This window comes from Podarcis cretensis (genome assembly GCF_951804945.1).
Source record: "Podarcis cretensis genome assembly, chromosome: 8".
Lineage (NCBI taxonomy): Eukaryota > Metazoa > Chordata > Lepidosauria > Squamata > Lacertidae > Podarcis > Podarcis cretensis.
In genome coordinates, this window is record NC_137177.1 from 75,679,046 (window position 1) to 75,691,780 (window position 12,735).

Consider the following 12,735-nt stretch of genomic DNA (forward strand, 5'->3'; position numbering starts at 1 on the left):
CTGGGTAAAACCAACTCCTCCCTGTTCACCCACCCAGGTCTCAGTGATGCAGGCCAGATCGGCCTTCCCATCTACAATCAAGTCATGGGTTCACAGCCAATCTAGCATTCAACAGCAGCAGTTGCAGACCCAAGGGCTGGCTGATAGGACCACAGTTCTTCAAGTTGAAGGGAAGGCTGCCACACTGCACAGTCACATATACACAGGATCTTTTAAGACAATGTGTTCAGCAATCCCGAGAATGCAGAACATAAACAACTTGTCTCTGGGCACAAATCAAGAGAAAAGGTCATAGCTCGGAAGCAGAGCATCTGCTTTGCATGCAGAAGGTCTCAGGTTCAATCCCCAATCGTATCTCTGGGAGCATTGGCTGGGAAAGATGCCCTGCCTGAAACCCTGGAGAGCAGCTGCCAGTCAGTGTAGACAGTACTAAGGCTGATGGGCCAATGGCATGATTCAGTATAAGGAGGCTTCCTATGTTCCTGTGTCTTAAGGGAAGGGCCGTGGCTCAACGGTACAGCAGCAGTTTTGCATGCAAAAGGTCCTGGGTTCAATCCTTGGCATCTCCTAGTAGGGATAGGAAAGAAGACTCCCTGCCTGAAACCCTGAAGAGCAGCTACCAGTCAGTGTCGACAATATTGAGCTAGATGGGTCCAATGGTCTGACTCAGTTCCTGTTCCTTACCCTCTGTGTGAAGCCTATAGCCTCACTAGGAACAGACTTTGCTTTGAGATCCCAGTTCTGTTCATGAAACTCCAAGCTCTGTTGGAGGTAGCATTTTTTCAGACATTCCTTCCTCGTCTTCTTAAAGGCTTTCCAAGAGGAAATGCAGCCCTAAGAGTGAAAAGGATTCCTCACCCTTACCCATCATCCTGAGCACAGTTGTTTGTTACAAGAGAAGTGCCTGGCTTTCCGGGAGAAATAAATCAAAGCAACAATTAAAGGATTCTGAGAGCCCTAATGAACCTATACCCCAAGAAAGTAATCGTTGTAGCTCTGAGAGAGTCACTGTTATGAGCACACTTTTTTTGAATCTGTCTCCTCTGGGCACCATTGGGTTCTGCCTTGGCTCATTCATTCACTGCCAAAGCAGAGATGCTATGGAGTGGCATGCTTTCAAGCGAGCCTGCCCATGGCAACTCTGAACAAGGAACTCTTCTATTCAATAATGTAAGATGCAAAACAGTTATTGTCCTAAGCAAACATTTTTTCAACCAATAATAGTTAAGGAAGTGGGACATAGTGGGTTGCCTAGGAGCAACTTGGGAATGACTTTTAAACAATATTAATCTGCTGTCATTAACAGCTAGTTGTTTCATGTCCGTTTACATGCAATTTTGTATTGATTTTTTTTTTATGGTGAAGTGCCCTGGGAACTATTTGGCTTAAGGGTAACATATGAACGCTTTAAAGTCCTCAATCCCTTCCCCCATCCCTTCTTAAATTAAAGCCTTTTGTCTTTTTAAAAGGTTGAACTTCAGAGCCAACAGTGCAAAAACTTATGTTCCAGGAGAATTCACTTTGGATTAATGTTCTAGCATATATGAATCTTTTATTGCTAGGAGGGGGATCTAAACTTTGTTGATATAACAATAAAGAGCAGATCTGTACATACACATCACTAAATCTTTTATCTAATTCCCTTTTAAAGCCATCTAAACTTGGCTACAAGGGAGGCGGGTGGCACTGTGGGTTAAACCACAGAGCCTCGGACTTGCTGATCAGAAGGTCGGCTGTTCGAATCCCCGCAACGGGGTGAGCTCCCGTTGCTCGGTCCCTGCTCCTGCCAACCTAGCAGTTCGAAAGCACATCAAAGTGCAAGTAGATAAATAGGTACCGCTCCGGAGGGAAGGTAAACGGCGTTTCCGTGCGCTGCTCTAGTTCACCAGAAGTGGCTTAGTCATGCTGGCCACATGACCCGGAAGCTGTACGCTGGCTCCCTCAGCCAAAAAAGCGCGATGAGCACTGCAACCCCAGAGTTGGTCATGACTGGACCTAATGGTCAGGGGTCCCTTTACCTTTAAATTTGGCTAGCAAGCTTCTAAAGTGGCATATATTGGACAGGGTTAGGCTAGAAGCTGTTCACCCTCTATTAACAGGTGCTCCTAAGGGACTATATCTATAACCAACAGGTGCACAGGCTAAGATCTGCTGCAAGGCAGACCTTTTGACCTGAAAATCCTGCCCACTGTACCCAGCATGACTAAAGATTGTCATTACTCAATGGCTGTGTTAGCATGTTCACATTAAATTAGTCTTGCATATAAAGCCTGTGTTTCCAATGCCAGATGCCTCTGGAGAGTCACTGTTCTGAACCTCTTTCCAACCCTCCTCCTTAGGGCATCCTTTGGTTCTGTCTAGGCACTATTCGGTCACTGCCAAAGCAGAGGTGCTATGGAATGACCTGCCAGTGTGGTGTGGTATAGTGATTAAGAGCGGTAGTCTTGGAATCTGGTTCGCGTCTCCGCTCCTCCACAGGCAGCTGCTGGGTGACCTTGGGCTAGTCACACTTCTTTGAAGTCTCTCAGCCCCACTCACCTCACAGAGTGTTTGTTGTGGGGGAGGAAGGGAAAGGAGAATGTTAGCCACTTTGAGACTCCTTAGGGTAGTGATAAAGCGGGATACCAAATCCAAACTCTTCTTCTTCTCTCAGATGAGGCTGCCCACAGCACCTTTGTATGAGTAACATTTTCAAGCAGGAATGTAGTACCCAGAATGGCAACTCATCCAGAGATACAGAACTCTCTCTTTTTTTAAAAAAAAGCCCACACCCAACACCTCACACTTAGTAAACCTTTTCTTGTTTTTTGGTTTTTAACCCTCAACTACTTTATAGCCTGGAAAGTGGGGAAGAACCTGGAAATTACTTATGAACTCTGGTCAGTAAACATAGCTACTCTTAGGCTACTTAAAAACAAACAAAACAACCGTTTTGCAAGGGAGCTAGCAGAAAAGAGAGAAAGCAACCCATGCTTCTTTCACTAGCCCACTGTATTTCCATGTGTGTTGTGTATTATGATGCTTTCCGTCCACTGTGTCTAGTAGGGAAGTCAAGCAGACTGGTGGATGGCTTGATCTGTCTGTCCTCTGCCAGCCTCCTCACTCACCTGCATGAAATTCCTGGTTGTCTGTGGTACTAGGTGAGCTGTTAAATGCAAGATTGTGCTAAACTATAATTTAGCATTAGAAGCTGCAGCAAGACTTGGGCTTCCCCTTCTTCAGTTTGACTGCAAGGAAGAGATTGGAAGCTTCCATTTCGATTTTAAATGAGCCACAGTTTAGTGTGCCCTCTGAGCTCTAAACTGTGGCTAATCTTAAATATGCATTGTTGAAACAAGCCATCTTTGTAATCTACAATTAAGATTAACCACTGTTTGTTTGGGTTAGGAGTCACAACAAGCTGTGATTTATCTAAAACCATAGTTTAGCTTTACCATGCACAGTCATTAACGATGGAAATATATTCTGCACACGCTCAGAGGCAGTTTATTATTCTGTTATTCAGCATGTTCTAGCCCCACAGTCCTAATATTACCCATCAGGTCTGCTTGTTTGGTTCAGGTAGTGTTGAACAGCTAAGCCTTCCATCTTGGTTGAAAGCTCAAGTCTATAGTGTACTATGGAAGCAAATCCGCTATCTCTTTTTTGCAGCCCTCAAACCAAGCCGTCCTAAAAATAGTCCTGGTTGTTTCAAAGGACATGACGCAAACCACAAAATTAATCACCCTCTCTGTTGCTAACACAGGTAGCTTCCAATGCCAGCCGTTGGGTTCAGTGTGGCATTTCATAGAACCAAAGGCCTTCAAATCCAAACTGGTGCTTAAAATCAGTCCACATAATCGGGCAAAGGCAACAGGTGCCCTAAGCCATGCACAGGGAGGATCAAGGCGTTGGCAGGCCTACAGAGCAGGCTGCTTTGGGCTCCAGCAAGTCAACAAAACCCCGCATTGTGATTACTTTATTTATTGTGTGTGCCACTTTACAAAATATAAGAGGTCAGCTTCTGCATTTAAAGGTTTAGAGCCTAAATTTTGACACAGGGTAACACCGGGAGGGAAAGGAGGCAAGGATAAACAGGGCAGACAAAATAAAGATAATTGAACTTTCCCCAGTATTTTGAGTCACCAGAAATGTGGGACATCTGCCCTAGAGAGGCCCAGTTGTTCAAACTCGCTGCTCGCATTTTGAATACCCAGAATGCAGCTTTCTAAGAATGCCTGTGGGTTGCAAGTGGATGCATACAGAGCAATAAAAAGTTCAGAAATGAGCATGGAGAGCCACCAAACAGTTCCAGGGGGGTGGAGCAACTCCTCTATGGGGCAAGGTCACAATGTCTGGGGCTTCTTAGCTTAGAGACGAGGTGAGCAAGAGAGGACATGATAGGGGTGGTGGAGAAAGTGGACAGAGGAGAAGTTTTCTCTCTTTCTCTTGTGATACTAGAACTCAGGGATGTCCAGCAAAGCTGAATGTTGTAAGATTCAAGCCAGATGAAAGAAAGTACAGTGGTACCTCAGGTTAAGTGCTTAATTCGTTCCGGAGGTCTGTTCTTAACCTGAAACTGTTCTTAACCTGAAACTGTTCTTAACCTGAAGCACTACTTTAGCTAATGGGGCCTCCTGCTGCCGCCGCGCCGCCGGAGCACGATTTCTGTTCTCATACTGAAGCAAAGTTCCTAACCCAAGGTATTATTTCTGGGTTAGCAGAGTCTGTAACCTGAAGCGTATGTAACCTGAAGCATATGTAACCCGAGGTACCACTGTACTTCATAGTTAAACTATGGATCAGGAGGAGTCAGTGACGGCCACTAACTTGGATAACTTTAAAATTAGACAAATTCATGAGGAATAAGCTATTAATGGCTACTAGCTAGGATGGCTATGTATTACTCCCACTCTCAGTGGCAGCCTCGGAGTCTCAAGTGCAGAGAGTGCTGCTCTTGTCCTCAGGACCTGCTTACAAGCTTCTGATAGGTATCTGGAAGGCCACTGCAAGAACAAGACACAGGACCAAGTGGCCCTTTGGCCTGAACTACCCTCAGGGCTCTTCTTATGCACGTCTGTTTGGAAACCCAGCTGAGCTCAACAGGACTCGCTTCCAGACAAGCGTGCATAAGATTGCAACCCCATTGTTCTTTCCGCTGAGTTATTGTTTGCTTTAATCCCATCTGTTGTTGGCTGTCTTCTTAATTGCTTTAATTTGTGTGGGGTTTTTTGTTTTTTGTTTTACTTAGCTTGCTTTTAGATTTTTAATTTGGTGCCGTAAGGGGTACTGATGGGAAGATGAGATGCAAACATTTTAATAACGAAAGCAAGCAGCACTTTTCAGGTGCTGCAAACCCCTTTCTCTGCTCTTGCTGTAAGACACGGATCCAGTTCCTCAATCCTACAGGCTGCCTCCCACTGGCTTGTGGGCCTGCGGCTTTGTGGTATAGAGCAGGAATAGTGGAGCTGAGGCCCAGGACCCAAATCTGGCCCCCTAGCTCTCTCAGTCTGGCCCTCAGGACTCCCCAGGTGACACCCTTTCCCAGCCCTGCTTCACATCTTCCTTAAAGGCTTTTGCGTGGCTGGAATAGAGTCCCTGAAATCTGGTGCCTCTTGCATTGCCTGGATGGAGAAAGAGAGCGATTCGTTTGTATAAGTATTATAAAATCCTGCGTGGCATGGAAAGTGAATAGAGGAAAATTATTCTCCCTCTCTTGTAATGCTAGAATTCGTGGAAGCTGAATGTTGGAAGAGTTGGGACAGAGAAAGTATTTCTTCACAGTTAAAACTATGGAATTTGCTCCCACAGAAGGCAGCAATGGCTACCAACTTGGATGGCTCTAGAAGAGGATTAGATATACAGTGGTACCTCTGGTTACGTACTTAATTCGTTCCAGAGGTCCGTTCTTAACCTGAAACTGTTCTTAAACTGTAGTACTACTTTAGCTAATGGGGCCTCCTGCTGCTGCGGCACCGCCAAAGCACAATTTCTGTTCTCATCCTGAAGCAAAGTTCTTAACCTGAGGTACTATTTCTGGGTTAGCGGAGTCTGTAACCTGAAGCGTATTTAACCCGAGGTACCACTGTATTCAGGGACATGGGTGGCGCTGTGGGTTAAACCACAGAGCCTAGGACTTGCCAATCAGAAGGTCGGTGGTTCGAATCCCCAAGACGGGGTGAGCTCCCGTTGCTCGGTCCCTGCTCCTGCCAACCTAGCAGTTCGAAAGCACGTCAAAGTGCAAGTAGATAAATAGGTACCGCTCCAGCGGGAAGGTAAACGGCATTTCTGTGCGCTGCGCTGCTTCGCCAGAAGCGGCTTAGTCATGCTGGCCACTGTACGTCGGCTCCTCGGCCAATAAAGCGAGATGAGCGCCGCAACCCAAGAGTCGGCCATGACTGGACCTAATGGTCAGGGGTCCCTTTACCTTTACCTTTTACCATTGTATTCACGGAGAAGGCTCTCCATGGCTACGAGCCACAATGTTTGGCCACTGTGAGAACAAGATGCTGGACTAGATGGACCACTGGCCTGATCCTGCAGGTTCGTCTTATGTTCTAAACCTCTGCCTTTTGAGTGGTTGGAATGGAGTCTCCTCTGCAAAGGTAAGACATCTCACTGTTGGCCCAACTGCTTTGGTCCCTGGTCCCACCTGCCAGTGTCCTGCACACATCCCTTGAAGGTTGTCGATCAGGCAATGTGGCCTTCAGGCTTTAGGTGGTTCCCCACCCCTGTGGTAGGGCACATACTTTGCCCACAGAAATCTCTGCTCAGAAACCTCTGGATAACTCCTGTCAGTAGACGTAGACCATGTTGTTAGACTCCAAATCCCATCAGCCTAAGCCAGCATGGCCAACAGTCCAGGGATGATGGGAGGTTCCTCATGCCTGTATTAAAATTACCTGGGAACTGGGAGAACCATCCAGAAAAAGGAGGCTCACTGCTGTGTCTCTGCATGAGCGGCTGTTCTGGCTTTTACTAAAATGGATTAAAACAGGGACGTAGAACCTGTGGCCCTTCAGATGGTGTTAGATTCCCATTAGCCCCAGCCAACATGACCAATGGTTGGCATTGATGGAATTAGCAATCCAACAGCACCCGGAGCGCCACAAGCACACACACACCCCATGTCAACAATACCGAGCTAGGATAGACTGCTCTGGTATAAGGCAACTTCCTATGCTGCTGTGTTTACTAAGTTGAGTTGGCTTGGAATGAACTCTCTTTGTGTTATAAGCTCCTCGGAGGCTAGGCAATGCCTTCCTTTCTCTTCCTGCTGTGTGGCATCTACATCAATAGCACAACAAAAATAATAATCTGGAATTCACAAATGCTGGAGGAAATTTGAAAAAAGAGCTGCCTGCATTGGTGCCTATACATCCCTCCTCTCTTAGAGGAATCATAGAGTTGTAAGGGACCACAAGGGTCATCTAGTTCAGGCACAGGCAAACAGCCCTCCAGATGTTTTGAGACTATAATTCCCATCATCCCTGACCACTGGTCATGTTAGCTAGGGATGATGGGAGTTGTAGGCCAAAAACATCTGGAGGGCCGAGTTTGCCTATGCCTGCTCTAGTTCAACCTCTTGCAATGCAGGAATGCATGGAAACTCGAACATGGGACTCAAACGCACAACCCTAAGATTACGAGTCTCATGCTGAGCAAAATGGGCCCAGTCCTGGGGCATGCTCCAACCTGCATCCCCCACCATCTGTCATCCTAGCAGCAGGGGTGGCATTGGGCAGGCAGTTTGATGAGGCAGTTTGATCCAGGTCTAAAATTCTGTGGTTCTCAACCAGGCTTCGCCAACCTGGCACACTCCAGATGATTAGGACTGAAACGTCTATCAGCGCTGGCCAGCATGGCTGAGCTGGTGACAGCTGTAGTCTAGAACATCTGGGGGGCACCAGATTGGTGAAGTCTGATCTGGAGCCAAGAACCTCTGTACCACATCCAAGTATTGCTAGATGAGGGTCAGAAAGAGCAACTCATTCTTGTGTGGTGCTCTGACAATGGGGCTTCTACCATGATGTAATTGAATCAGAGAACTGTAGAGTTGAAAGGGGTCCTGAGGATCATCTAGTGAGTCCAGCAGGAATCTCAATTAAAGCATACATGGCAGGTGGCCATCCAACCTCTACTCAAAAACCTCCATGACAGGAGAGTCCACCATCTCCCTATGGAGTCCGGTCCACTGTTGAACAGTGTGGTAAAGTTATGCTGCAAAAGGCATGCACGGGTTCTGAAGCAATGTCAGTAGGCATCTTGCCTAGGATACCAAGAAATGAAATGTTATCCCCACCTGGGGAAAGATACTCTTCATTTCATTTTTCATCCCACAATGTCTGAATTAAAATGAGCAGCAGTTTAGTTCTGGATTGTGCAAGAATGTCTACTCCGTATGTTTCAGACTGAGCCCTCTAACTGGAAGGAAGCAGAGCGAAAGCAGTGACTCATACAGAGACTCAGCAGGCAGCCTCCTAAAAGCAGAGGCAATTCATCTTAGCCTTCCTGCCATGAGAGTAACTGAATAAATACCTGTTAAGGCAAGCATTCCACTAAACTGAACTTCTGATTCTTTTTTTTTTTTAATTGTTATGCTTTTTAATTTTTTGTTTTATTGTTTATTTTAATTAGGGATATTTTAATGCCCCAGTGAATTTGCCAGCTGCACTTGATTCAGACAGGCCACAAAGTTACCTGTCTGTCAGGAGAGATGGATTGGAAGGAGGCAAGGTCAGAACAGGCAGTCATGCAGAAATACAACAGTCAGCTTTTTCAGGGCAGGTAATCTTCCTGAATCACTACTTGAAAGAGAGTAAATGAACCAGTCTCATTTGATCATGAGATGTGGCAGAAGGATCTGTAACAGGGAAGATTGACTGGAAGAAGGCAGCTTCAGACCAGAGACTCACATAGGGACACAAATGGGATCCTCCTCTGAAGGCAGGTAATTCTGTTATATTTGTAGTGTGGGTGACTGAATGCTCAAATTACATCTTGTGATGAAAACAAAAATTACCTGCATTCAGTGTAGGCTGACTGGAATAAAAGGAAGCCCAGAACAGCTATTCATGCAGAGATGCAATGGGCCATCACCTGTGTGTGTGTGTGTGTGTGTGTGCGCGCACTGGGCTGAAATTTCATTCTTGATAGTAGACTAACAGCGCTCTCACAGGACACTGGGTATAACTCTTTTATCACAATGATTTTTTAAAAAGAAATTGCTGGAGAGTTACAAAACCATTGCTTCTGAAAGACTGAGTTATGCTTTCTTAAATGTAGCAAGGAGAAGGAAGAGGCATATAATTTATTAGCATTATTATTATTAAAAAACAGAAGCAAATAAGGTGGGTGGAATGCATTAAATAATTAGGAACACCCCCCTCCATGCACAAAAAGGTCAGTTTTGCATTGCAATTTACACCCTCCCTCTAGAGGGGGTAATCTCTCTCCCCTACTTACGGTATGCTTAATATCTGACTCAAATGTTAACATGTGAATGTGATCAGCACATGTTGCCATGCAGGTACATTCACAAAGGGGGTGGGATTGGCTGGGTGCCCCCTTCCCTTCTCAGTGTTCTTATATACTAGGAGTATTTTTTCTGCAAAGAGCTAGGCCAAAACAAAGACTTACAAAATGTCAATTTTTAATGGGGGGGGGGAGGGGAGGGGAGGATGCAGTTTAGTGCTCCCCCAGCTAATACTTTCTCATGATTTGCATCATTACATCTCTCCCTTGCATTCCCAGCCTAGAGAGGAGGGTGCAGTCAGAAAGAAAGTGCAAACGTATTCCGGATGGCCTAAGAAACAGATTCCTTTGTGTCCATATTCCACCGCCCGCCCCCCAATTTCCATAGGGCTAAAATTGACGCAAATGTAAACGGACCAGGTGGAAGGCGATTTAACAAAAAAAAAGTTAAGGAGGAGCTAGATTTTTTCGTCCCCACCCCCGATCTTTTGATAGTCCCGGTTTTATAAATGGTCATATTTGTCTTTGAAAACGCAAAGCAAATAGGCAGTAGGTTAGTTTTCAGATGGGGCTGGTGGAAGAATTAGTTTTGCTTTGATATACATACACACACTATATATATTTGCAGCAGCGGGATCCTGCCAGGATATGCAAACTCGGATAGCCTCCTTAAATTAAAAAAAAAATACACACATACAAAACTGATCTGGGTAGCAGCAATGCAGGCTTCTGATACTGCAACTGGAGCATTTGGGAACGGGGCGGGGGTGGGGGGGGAAGGCGCGCACACGCAAAACCTGCATCCCATCCCCACCCCCCGCAGCCACTCACTTCCTTTAAAGGGTTGTGCACCCGCTGCACCCCACAATGACAAATCCGGCTCTTTTCAAAAACATTAAATTAAAGGAGCGAGAGCTAGACTGCAGTTGTCTGAAATACGGCAGTCACCTCAGATAACCCCCCTCGCCGGTACACCAGCGCGTGTCTTCAAAAGCTTCCAACCGCAACACGATCACCCTCACAAGCAGCGGGATCGGGGCCCGTGCTTTGCCCCATCCGATCGACGCCTTGCAGCAGATTATTTGAGCCGCAGTTTCTTGGAAACGTGCAGCCCATGACGAGATCCTCTTCCCCTGCCACAACAGATGAAGGATTTTGTGGTGTCTGCATTGTTGTTCGTTGTCGTCTCAAATCGTACAGCGCCTGGCGCAAAGCGAGGCAAGCGCTTGCAATCGCACGCAGCCATCCTATTTCCATCAAACAAGCCAGGCTGGGTTTGTGTGTGTGCAAAGAAAACTCGAAAAGAGTAACAAAGGAGAAATGAAAGCCAGCCCATTTCATTGGGGGAGAGAGAGAAGAGGCGGGGGAAACGGGGGCGAGGCTGCAAGCTTTAGGCACACTTTCCTGGGAGTAAAACCCGGTTGAGGACCCTGGGGTTTACTCTCGAGGAAGCGCACGGGCAGGCTGCGTGCAAAAGTGTGCGTTTGAGATGCACTGCCAACCTTCCCGGTCCTGCAAAATGCGGTAACCCAGGCTGCGTGAGAATTCCAAGTGGAGCCATTGCAGGTAGCACATAAAATTATACAATAAAACGAGACACACACATCTGCAATGGACCCACGTTTAGGCTGCAATCCTGTAAATAATCTGCCTCTCTTGTTCAGAACCGGTGCTTGCTTCTACAGTATTATGAATTTCCCCCGTTAGAAATAATAATAATAATCAGAGAATTGTGAATAAAAGACCGTACTCACCCAGTTGACACCTCCAGGGCTAGAAAGCAAAGGTGCTTTCCGTGGTCAGGCACTTTGCTCTCCAGATTGATGGATTTTTAAAAAAGTTAGCCGGTGCAAAAATTGCTTTTCCCAGCTGATGGGGCGATTGCTAACAGCGGCAAAAGCCTCCCGCTGGATTATACTCCTCTCTCCTTCCTTACTCTCGCTTCTCTTTGCACATATCAGGTCCGTCTTTCTTTGCTTCCCTTCACAGTGGAAAAAACACCAGCACTTTCCCCCACCCTGGGCTCTACAGCAATAATCAAAAGGAAGGCTTGTTAGATTTGTGTGTCTGTGCTGGTGTGTGTGTAAAGTCGCCGCCCGCTCTGCAGTTTTGCAACGGCGGGTCGTGCTGTGTAGACTGTTCCTTGGGGATACAGAAGAGTGTCTTTACATCAGCCGTTCTCAGCCTGTTTTGAGGTCACGGACCCCTTTGAGGATCTGAGGCAAGCTATGGAGAAAAATCAGAGAAAAATCACTTAAAGCAAATACGCACATTTTGCATACATTTTATGGGAAATATTTTTTATTGAACAAAATAAAGTGAAACAATAAAAAGTAAACAAAATGCATTAAAAATGCAAAAAGACAGAAAGGGGGGGAAGTATACACTTAATTTTATTGCGTCGGGCACAAAATAAACCCATTTTTGTGCCCCCTGAAGCCCATCTTTGGACACCCCCCCATGTTTGTTTGTTTATTATTACATTTTAATACCTGCCCTTCACTCTGAGGTCCCCTACAATAATTAAAATACAATATTAATACTAAAACACAATATTAAACATTATTTAAAGCGGTTCAAAACAACTTATTTATTATTACATTTGTATCCCACCTTTTCTCCAAAGGACCTGAACACACTTTATCCTCCCCATTTTATCCTCACAACAATCCTGTGAGGTAGGTTAGGCTGAGAGAGAGAGTTTGCTCCAAGGTCACTTAGAGAGCTGTATGGCTACTCCAAACTGGTAAAACGCCTCCTTTGCATTGAGCACTTGTCATGCAATGATTGCTATTGAACATAAGCAGGCAAAAGCTCTGCTGGTAGAGTACGAGTTCAAGACCCATGTTGGGGGAAATATTTCTGCATTTAGGTCTACAGTTCTATAGTTCTATGAAATTCTACAATTCTATGATGCTATGAAAAGACACATAATGGGACTGTACTCAACACCACTCTTATTCAGTGTCATAAAAGACCTGTACCCATTCATTTCAATGGGTACAGTAGAATTTAACTGGATACAACCCAAAATGTTTAACTCTAGATATAAAATTTGTTGCCAACTTTATTGCTTCTAGCCAAAAACCAATATGGTCCAAAGTTACATATCCATCCAAAATATATAAACAAATTATTATTATTATTATTATTATTATTATTATTATTATTATACATATTTATACCCCACTTTTATCCTAAGTTGAGATTCAAAGTGGCTAAAAACATTTAAAAACAACATGATAAAATACAAAGTAAGAAACACAAACATGTTAAAAATAA

The 12,735-nt window shown here is 45.3% G+C and overlaps 1 protein-coding gene across 2 annotated transcripts in view; it reads right to left on the minus strand.

Annotated features, from left to right (window-relative positions):
• The window catches only part of KLHL17 (kelch like family member 17), a 37,074-nt gene extending 25,437 nt beyond the window's left edge, over positions 1–11,637 (minus strand). Inside the window, exon 1 of one of the 2 annotated variants that reach the window (XM_079987016.1) lies at positions 11,208–11,637. The gene's annotated coding sequence lies outside the window, so the exon portion shown is untranslated. Of the gene's footprint in view, positions 1–10,401; positions 10,505–11,207 lie in introns of those variants that run through there. The other variant, XM_079987017.1, reaches the window with a different exon arrangement.
• Between the last annotated feature and the right edge of the window lie 1,098 nt (positions 11,638–12,735).